The 10,575-nt window shown below is 46.8% G+C and overlaps 1 long non-coding RNA gene across 1 annotated transcript; it reads right to left on the reverse strand.

Annotated features, from left to right (window-relative positions):
• Positions 1 to 8,448: 8,448 nt before the first annotated feature.
• LOC113565216 lies at positions 8,449 to 8,929 on the reverse strand. Its single transcript, XR_003408528.1, has 3 exons — positions 8,774 to 8,929; positions 8,566 to 8,719; positions 8,449 to 8,504 (listed from the first exon to the last, which is right to left on the reverse strand). It is a non-coding gene; the product is annotated as an uncharacterized LOC113565216 (long non-coding RNA).
• Between the last annotated feature and the right edge of the window lie 1,646 nt (positions 8,930 to 10,575).

Raw genomic sequence — 10,575 nt, forward strand, 5'->3', positions numbered from 1 at the left:
ATAACAAAAGATATTTACCAGTCTAGCAGAGAAACACGTGTACGGGTAGGGGCTATAATGAGTTTGGGTTCTTGGAAAGGGCTTGACCATTTGGAACTTCAGCTAGACAGGAAATTTTAGTGATGATTTCACTAAATTCTATCGATTACAGGTTGCTTGCTCCTTAAAATTAGAGTCGAGAAATGGTATGTCAAACATTCCCTTAAGTGAAATGGGTAAAACTCCAGTTCTAGTTCAATTCCAAACTGAAGCAGTTTATTGCTGGCTTTATTACACATCAATTAACTTTCAGTTCCCTCTTATATTTCTCAATACATTCAGTTACCGAAAACCCTTGCAATTTCTCGCATCAGCATGTCCTTCCAGCCCCTTGAGCCATTAGTAATGACGATGCACTTTGTAGAGGCCCCAGAAAACTGAAATCCGAGTCCCTGTCCATTTCTTTCAGTGTCCTTCACTTCTAATATATATGTTTATGCCAATTTTGCTAGTACATAAGTGAGTCAGCTGAAAAGCTGAAACCAACCGAGGAACTCGGATTCGAAGAGCAACTCCATCTCTAGGATGATGATGAAGATGAGGGAAACACGAGTACAAGTTGGACGTCTAACGCTGCTGCTCTAAGGGGAGTTTGTCAGAAAGTCAACTATGGCCAGGAGGCGGAGCAAGAGTATCGAATTGAGAGCAGCACCAGCACCAGCACCGTACCGTCAGAATATCGAGTCATCATTACGTTGATTTGCAGTTCAAAAATGTATGCACTTATTTGCTACTGTCCATGATATTTCTCAGGTGAAATTCTGCAAACGGAATTGGATTGGGCCAAATCGAAACCAGTTGCCCCCAGGGGAACTGGCAGACTGGCGGACCAGCGGACCAGCGGACCGACTGGTCCTTGACTTGCTGACCCAGTTGGCTTTTGTTTTAGCTGCTATTCTATGCTCCCCGAGTGCCTGATGCCGATTCCCCCCTCCAATAATGTTGTTTACCCATAAGATATTTATTTGCCTTGCTTTTCCATTGGGAATTTAAGATTTTCATTCGTCTGCCATTTATTGCTCTCGAGATGTTTTCACTTGGGAGCTCAACGGGTTGCTCTCCAAAGGTCATCAGTTGCAGCAACAGTTCCGAGGCAGCCGCCATTCCATCCTTGCCCAGTCATCCTGCCCCTCCAACTTTCACATTAGTTTGCGTGGGCTGCCAGCCACAGCCCCTGCCGCTGTTTCCACTCGACGTGCTCTATCGTTCATCGCTTATATTATCAGCATCATCATCAGCATCATCATCATCTTGGCCATCGACGACGTCATCGGTTTTCAGGTCTCTTCGCTGAGTCGGCCTTATCCATTTGGCTCAATCACAATCTCAATCCTCCCCTTCATTGGCCAATTCCATTGATTACCGCACCCTTTTCGAAGGCTCCTCGCTTCGATTTGGTGCTTCGCTTTGCTGCTTCGCTTTGGCTTAGGTCATCATAAATTGTTTGCTTTCAAGTCAATTATTGATATAGGATTTTGCAGCCATGATTATGATGCTGTTGTGCTGTGCTGCTTTCCGGCCAAGTGGGTCAGTAGAGTCGTCGGTTGCCGTTCAGGCCCATTGTCTTAGGCTGGGCCTATGCACCGTCTCCATTCTCATCTTGGCGAAAGTTCAATGCCAACACAAACCACTCTACCACTCTGAGAGTTTGAGGCGGCTGCACGCCAAGTGCATTAGTTGCCATCATAAAGATTGATAAGCCGTCGATAAGGACTCTCCCTTCCCATTCCCATTCTCCTACACATCCCATTCCCACTCCCAGTCACAGTCCGATCCCATTATGATCCGCATTCCCTAGGCAAATTGTAGCACTCATAATTTGTTTTTGATTGCCTGGCACTTTAGCCCGTCGAGTGTGCGGCTCTTGGCCCTGGCACTGGCACTGGCACTGGCTCTGGCTCTAGATCTGCCGTCCTAAGCAAACCGAAATATAAATCCAGGCAAGTGGTCTCTCTCTGTCCGTCTAGGGGACACTTGAAGCGCCGGGGCAAACAAAGCAGGACAAGGCATACGGGGATAGGAGACTGGCGACAGGGGACAGGGCACCACAGAGGAACTCAACCTTCGTCGGCATCTTTTACGTTTTGCTGGCGCTTCCGTTGCTGCAACGAGATGCAAATGCTGCAGAGGGGCAGTGCCACATAATGGAATGAAATGGAAAGGGGGCCTGTGGCATCGGGTCTGCTCAAAAGTCTTTTGACAATATTTGCGCGCCTTGACAATACTCGTAAAACGCAAAGTGAGGACTTGAGCTGCAGCAGGTCTCTCCATCCCCATCCCCATCCCCATCCCCATCTCCATCTCTGGATCTTTGGTTCCCTGGATCTCTGGTTCGTCGTGTTGCCGCCTGTGTTTGTATCTGTGTGGCGGGTCATTTAAATTTCATGGTAAATCAAAAATTCTTGTGTTTATTATTTGTTTTTGCGCTGTGACGGTTGTTGCTGCTGCTGCGGCTGCTGCTGCCTCAACCCTCATTGGTACCGAGTATCTCTCCTCGGCTTCGGATTCGGATGGCTTTTCCTGTTTGTCTCTGGGTTCTAGTTCATTTCGGCTGAGCGGCGCTTGGTCCGGTACGAGTACGGGTACGGGTCTGGGTCTGGGTCTCGGTCTGGGGTTCCTTTTGTTAGCTCACCATTCGGCATCGGAGTCGTCGGCATCCTTTGTGGGCTGCCGGCATGGCCGGGCCTACACAGGATGTCGATTACATTTGTTTACTGCATTTGGTGCACTATAATTTCCCTCTATCCCGCAGTCGTTTAATGAACAGGTGCTGTGGCAGTCACGGTGACTGTGCTGTGACTGCAGATCTGCAGGGAGCTGCAGTCCCCGACTCGATTCTCCTCTGCTTAATTTGCCAAGTGTACGCTGCGACTCCGACTCCAACTCCGAGAACGACATCAATGACATCGAGGACAAACATCGCTATCTCCAGCGACACACACAAATGGCATTTAATCTCAAAAGCGCATCACCAGATTTACGCTCTAGACAAGATCAGAGCGTCAACTTAGCATTCAACAGGCCACCAATCAGCCAACAACTGTGTGGAAAGGCTGTTTGGCTTGTGGTGGGAGGCAGGACTGGTATATGCAGTCGCTGGTCGATAGACTTCTGGGCTCCTGTCCAGCAGCGCCCTTCAGTTGTCGATGCATCTGTTGTGCAGTAGAGAGGTAAATGTGGTAGCCCTTAAGTGGATTTGTAGCTGGAAATATGGAATGGATTTATCGGAAGTACGATTGGGATGATTTCATGGATGTATTCATTTGGGGAAACATAAAGTAGCCACTTCTACCTGCTAAACGTACTCGACGTTCTGCGGATGAGGTTGCGTTTTCTACGATTTCAACATTGTTGCGTATGCGGATTAGCCAAATGGGAAAGGAACCGAACGGTGGCCAAGACCAAGACCTCCAGCAGACCAGACCCAAGGTCTAGGCCCGGCTTCTGGGGGGGAGCGTTAAGCGATAAATAAGCGATAACATTTTAATGGCAGCAGAGACGCAGCCTAAGCACATGTTCGAGCCAGGCCTGTTTGTGGGTAGGTGGATGGCTCCGTGGCAGACTGTGGCGGCTGGGGCCTGGTCATTACTCAATCAGCAAGCCATAAATGCAAGCTGATTAATGCAGCCACCAGTCCGACGACAAGTGCAACATTTCCGGTGACAATGATGACTCGTATGAGATGTGCAGACGACAAAGTCGGGAACGAGATAGAGGCTGGGACCGGGACAGATACAAATGAAGACGACGCGTCGTCATGCAGTCTGCGGATCTGCAACTGGAAATCAGACGACCGGAGGCCTGCCCCCGCGCCTCATTTGGATGCCTATGACAATGACAAGTGTCAAAACGCAGGTTGCGCTCATTTAAATTGGCATGATTTACGAGCACCCAGGCCAGTCCGGCCCGGCTCCCGATCCACTAGTCAGACAGGGAGTCATCCGTTTTGGAAAATTCCAACAACAATACGCCGCGAAGGGAAATGACAAACAGGAGCCCAAAGACAAGATGCTGACAGTCGAGGACGGCGAAGGCCGAAGGGATCCGGAATATAGTTCTGGAACGGATACTCGACTGCTCTCCTGCTCTCTTGCCCTATACTCCCTTTTTTTGTTGTTGCTGGGGGCCGAGAGTTGCCTCATGTTGTCCATGCCCATGGCAGACGCCGTCCTCGTCTGGTGTGCATGCCAAGTGTTGAATAATTTGTTGCGAAATATTTCTAGTTACACGTTTTCGGGCGACTCCAGCACACCCCACAAATGAGCCCAAGACGATCTCAGAGATTGGTGAAGGCAAATATTTGATGGATTATGCAGTTGAAAACTGAAAAGACTGAGTGGCTGTTTTATGAGATTGATTTTTATTATTCTTGTTTTTATTCATTCAAATTCAAGGCGCTCTTTATTCAATTTTGTTATATTGTTTTTTGGGAATGTCACATTGTTCGTCTAAGTCATTGGAGCTTGTTACCTTTTTGATTTGTCGGGTGCACCACTGGTTTCCTTAGTTACCAGTGCTGTACCCTGCTCTGTGGCGTGCTTGTTAGTGTGCAACATGCTGTTGCAACGCCGGCGACTGCGGCTGCAACGGCGACGGCGACGGTGACGGTGACGACGATTGCGACTGCGTTGCTGCGTAATTAAGTGGGCGACAGTCTGGTAAATGCAAATTTCTTAGCCTTGTCGCGCGGCTGCTCGTTGCAGGACATGGCCAAGGCAGATGGAGTCGACCGATATGCCCGATAAGCTGTCTCCATGGCGCTGTTGCTGCTGCTGTTGCTGTTGCTGTTCCTGTTGCTGCCTCAGCGGCAGCGACTGCTTGTAGACGGAGCGGCGATAAGCATTCGCCTATGATCTATGATCTTGACCTTGGCAGCTTGAGGCAGTTGAAGTTGCTGGGGGACAGAAGCAGCACAGAATTCGCATACGCAATGTGGCACATTCTTAATTAAAATGTCAAAACGGGTTTAATGTCGTTAATGAACGAACAGCAGCGGCGCAGCAGCTCTCTGCAGCTCGTTAGCAATGTGTACCCGTACCGGGCCACTGCAACTTCCCGAATTTGACAATTCTGTGTCCCCCCGCAGAATAGTTGAAATTCCTTGGGTCTGTTGCTCGTTTGTTTGTGGTTCGTGGTTCTGTGCGGCTTTTGATCGGATTGCCGATCTGTGCTTTGATTTATCGTCAAATGTGCGGCGTTTTCTAATAAAAGCAGCCGCCGCCGCTGCAAGAAAACGGAATGCTTGCCCCATTGCTTTGACAGTTTGCGTAGCGGCCATTGATTTATAGAAATCAAATCGGAGACCAGACCCCTTTAGGTCGCTATCGAACTGAAACTATGGCAAACTACGAGTATGCTGAACAATGGTACACCGACATTTCCTCTTTTGGCTTTTGCATAATTAATGATCTTGGTTTTTATTTTTAAATGCAATTTATATGAATGAATATTGGAATATTGAAGATTAATTTAACCCTCCATTGATGATCCAAAATGATGGTACTTTGATGTTGTCTAATTATGTAAATGTTTTCTCCTCCATTGTGTCTCGTTTATTATTATTAAAATGCTCGTTCAAGTGTAGGGCTCCATACAGTCCCCATACGTGCTTCCCCCACCATCTTGACGCAAGTGCAACCACAGAGCCAGCCATGCTATGGGGGATCCCAAGTCTGCAAAGTTGTGTGATTTATATGGTCGGGGCCGTGTGTTTGTGCTATTTTTGTTGTACTCTTTGTGCGCGCTGCGCTTTTTATTGTGGCACAATTTTTATTATTTTTATTGGTGCGCACTCGAGTGGATTTCGGTGCATGGAGTGGAGCAGTTGCATGCCAATGACGCACCCGCACCGGCCGACAGACTGGCCCCCAAAGAGGCAGCAACTGTGTGAGGGATACGAGTATTGTATGCATACGAGTATCCATATCCAGACGAATCGAAATGCATATATACTCGTACACTCGTACACTCGTACATTTATTATTTTACTTGGCCTGCTCGCATTTTGCTGCTGCAACGATCTGTAGACACAATAAATTACCAATTATATTTTCATTTCATATTTCTGTCATTGATTTCGTTGCCTGCCTGCCTGCCTGCCTGCCAGACTGGGGCCGAGCGTGTGCCTGAGACTGAAGGCAGAAACTGGGGCGGAGTCACGTCTGGAGTCCTCTGTTTTTGCCTTTTCTCCATTACAAATATTCATATCGAATGTGGGGCTATAAGTGAATATTTTGTTTCATCAATCGGATCAAATTGCAACGAAAATAAGCCAGAAATGAATGAATCCATCCAACCCCGGCACCCTCTGAGGCGTAACTTTAATGAAAGCCAGCAGCCGGAAAACTGCAATCTTCACTGAAAGCCCAGTGCCAACCCCCAAAGCCCAAGGCTCAAAGCTGGGGCGAATGGAAAGCGCGAAAAATCCCTTTGTTAGACTGTTGTTTTTATTTTCGTCTGGGCCCTAGACGCTGTCTATATTTATTTCCTTTGCCGCTCTATAAAGCCCCGCCCGGCAGCGGCAGCGGCAGGGGCAGCTGGCTTTGTCCACAGATTCCCCGTCCGTCCAAATGATTCGGGAATGGAAATGGGAAATCAAGAGCCGCCGTTAAAGTGTCTAGGAAATTGTGCATGCATTAAATAAATGAAACACTCCCAGACAAAGTGGCCAGGGGTCGGTCGGGTCAAGGGATAACCTGGACCGCCGGTCCATGTACAAATTAAAATGGGAATAGGAGTTGGGACTGGGACTGGGACTGGGAATGGGAATGCGAATGGAAATGGGAGCGAGTGGGCGAAAGGCCAAAGAGCAGGAGACTCGATTCAGTCGAGAGTAAAATTTAAAAAAATGAAAAGCGTTCGTTCTACAATAACTCTGGAATGGGATAATTTCTTGCACATTCCTTTCATCTTTCTTTAATCAAAAAGCAGATTCCTCTAGGAGAGCCTTTCGGTAAGCTCACAGAGGGCTACAACTAGCTGCCAGTCACTGTTTTACTCTCAACTTGGGAGGCTTGAGAGGTTCTACCAACAGTCAAAATTAATTTTTAAGTTGTCCGTCATTTTGTGATATTTTTTGCATGGTTCGTCAGGGTCTTTCTCAAGTTTTGCATGCGCTTTTAATAGCCTAAGCCAATTATAAAGTTATCCTAAAAAAAGGATAGCGGTACCAGAAACTAACAGAAAACTGGGACCCAGCCCGAGGACCGACGACTGTAAGTACTGCACGTAATTCAATCCCGGAAGTTCAGTTGCCTCCGGCCTGGAGGCCTCCCTCTAACCCGAGTCCGATTCGATCTTTTTGTGTGGGGGTTCCAGTTTGAGCCAAACTATTCTGGGCTGGTTGTCAGGTGGGACTCTAATTAGACTCCACAATTTTCATGGTACGAGGGAAATTGGCGTTTTCGGTTTCCTCTATATTTTTTTGTTGTATTTTTTGCATATTTTACCATAATTTGCGGCTCTTGTTTGTCTGGCATTCGTCCTCCTCGCACACCACACACAAATTGCGAATGAATTGGAAACTTTGGAAACTAACGGCAATTAAAGTATTTTCTCCAGCGAAAACCCCAACCAAGCCCAGCCCGAAAGCGAACACGAACCCCAAGACGAACCAGAACCCCCCAAAAACATGGACTATTTGGCTGACTGTGCGTGTAATTATAATTTTCTTTAAGTCGGTTTGTTCAAACTTTTCTTTATGTCAAACTTGTGCCCTCCCCCTCTTTCGTTCTGCTGCCTGTCTATATCTGTTTGCAACCACAAATAATTTTGTGGAAAAGTTTCCTCCGTCCCTTTCCTTTGCCTCTCCTTCGCCTTTTTCTTACTTTTTTCCATGTTGTTGGTAATTATGCTGTTTGTGAGACGCAAGCAAACTTTGGGGGCAACATTGTCTGAGTGTATTAGTTGTAATGTGCTTCGCTTGGCCCGAAGGAAACGAACAAGTTGCCAAACTTATGACAACAAAAACGATGGCAACAGGAGGCAAGACACGGACAGGGTTCCAGGCACAGGTTAAGGCATCCGAAAAAGGTCCCGAGACTGTTTATATTTTGAGGCTCACCTTTCGGTCCGGGCCAGATCCTTTCGCTAGAGAATATGTCTTATTAGCAGAGCGGCAGAGCCAGCCAGCCAATGGCAAAACTTTCAAATGATTTCCATTCATCAAAAGTTCGGCTACAAATTTTCAGCTAATCATGTTAATGATGAATGGAAGTACAACTTTATCAACTGATTTTCCCCACACAATAGCCCCGGCTATTTTATACAATCACTTAAGCATTTTCGGTAACGGAAATGTTTGGTATTTGATGAAACTGTTTTCTTATTAACATAGCCCCCATACTTATGGGGACTTATCCGTGGTGGGATTTATCCACCATATTCTTTGAGTATCTCCAATGAGGTATTGTTGCTCACATGGTTGAAGTAGGAAAAGGCAAGAAACAGCCAAAGCGCAGAGTAAACTGTGAAAAATATCAAAAAATAAAACGGATTGGTTATTGAATTGAATTGTATTTTTCGTACCTATCAGAAACGTTAAAACTAAAACTTGGCCGATTTTTGTTGATATTTTGATTCTACCCCAAAGTTCAGTTAACGCATCGATTCGCCAAACGAATAGGTGGATACAAGCGAGGGGTATAGCGAGGGTGCCCGCTAGCACCAGTGTTAGATATTCCTGAATTAATACCAATATTAAAAGACAGCTAGAATATTCATAGGAAATCGTTACCAGGCTGATCCAGCAACCCACGTATATGGCAACGCCGTTCAATAGTATAAGTGCAAGGAATACGAAAACATCGAATAGACTGAGATGCCAAACTATAGTGGAATTGGAAGAGTATAGTACCATCATTAGTTGCGAAATATCCTACCGTATCGGAGGAAGGCTATAAGAAGTATGTCGCCCAATACAGCTGCTATAATGTATATGGTTTGTCTTTCACATTTCCAACTCATCCTAGAGAATTTCAGACATTCAACTGATGCTAAACTCAAAGGAACTGTGCTCTTATTCCCACCTCATAGAGCTGCCTGTCCGAATACACATATCCATCGAATTATTAACCCTAATGAGTGCCATCCATAATGTTGGAAAACAAATGAAAACGAATTTTAGTTGTTTGCGGCACTTAACACCAGCTCACGACTTTCCCATTTCGTCTAATGGCCAGCCAGACATATGACTGAAGTTGGAGCTGCAGCTGGAACTGGTGCTGGTGCTGGAGGCCAGGTTTCGGCAAACGGCGTCTGCATGCTTTTCCATTGTGCCGTATGAAATGGCATTTTATTGGATTACTTAATCAACTATGTGTCGGGAGGGGGAAGGGGAAAAGCAGGTAACGAGATACGTAAATTGAGTGGGAAGTTGACTCCCGCGAGGAGTTGGAAAAAGGAATGCGGTGTAACAATATACTCGTATCCAAGGCAAACCAGAAAGTTGGCTAATTTGATTAAATACTTGCTCTTACTTTACTGATTACTGAATTTGCAGTAAGCATATACTTTCATCAACATTCCCCCACTTTCAGACATTCCATTGATACAGAGCTAATTCAAATGCAGGCCCTTGAACATCCTTGAGAGGGTCTTCTCCTAGTCGGGGGCTGCCTATGCAAAGCAGGAGCTGCCGAATGCGAAATGTGTTTTCACTTTTGTACGTTTATCAGACGGGTGTCGCGTTGACTGGTTTTCTGGCTGGCTGGCTGGCTGGCTGGCTGGCTGGCTGGCAAGCGCCACAAGCAGACATGGTGTTCGTAACACAACTGCAATATGGCCAACGGCAACGAATAGCTGCTAGTACGAGAAGCGGCAGTGTAAAGCAGAAAAGGACCCGGGGCCAATTCACGACTCGCATATTGAAAACAAAAACTGCAGTCAGAAACAGAGCTGGGGCTGGGACTGGGACTGGACTGAAGACAGCAACACGTGATGCGGGGGAATTTCGATTGTGCTGATGGCTGAACAGTGGAGACGGTGATGTAGGGACGTGGGGATGTGGAGCGAGTGAAGCAGCTGCCCCAAAGAGCTGGTTGCTGTCGCCCTACAACCCGGTCCAGCTCCAGCTCCAGCTCTAGCTCTGGGTCCAGCCAATGCCTTGATGTGAAGTGAAGTGAAAATGAAAACAAAGTTTAACAAACCGTGGCTAACGAGCTACATTATTAAAACTTGAAAAATGCATAAATTTTCCAGAGACGAACACCCGCCCCGCCGCATATTATAATAGTATAATGCATATCCTGGCATCCAGGCATTTGAAAGTTATTGACACCTTCTACATCCACATTACTCGCTTACCGCCATGTAGATGCTCGTGACGTGATCTTGAGCCCTGCTCAAAAGAGAAACTCCTCCTGCTCCAGCTACAGCCCAGCTCTAGCTGCTCCACACATGTACAAGGTGTTGCAATGCCTCCTCATGATGCACGATCTGCTCAGAGACAGAGACAGACCTTACCTAACCCAACAGCAACAGCAACTGCAACTCTGAATGGAGCGTAATCCGAGTGGAGTTCGAGACTTGCCTGCCAAG

The sequence above is a fragment of the Drosophila persimilis genome, unplaced genomic scaffold (assembly GCF_003286085.1).
Source record: "Drosophila persimilis strain 14011-0111.01,24,50 unplaced genomic scaffold, DperRS2 tig00000002-arrow-pilon, whole genome shotgun sequence".
Classification (NCBI taxonomy): domain Eukaryota; kingdom Metazoa; phylum Arthropoda; class Insecta; order Diptera; family Drosophilidae; genus Drosophila; species Drosophila persimilis.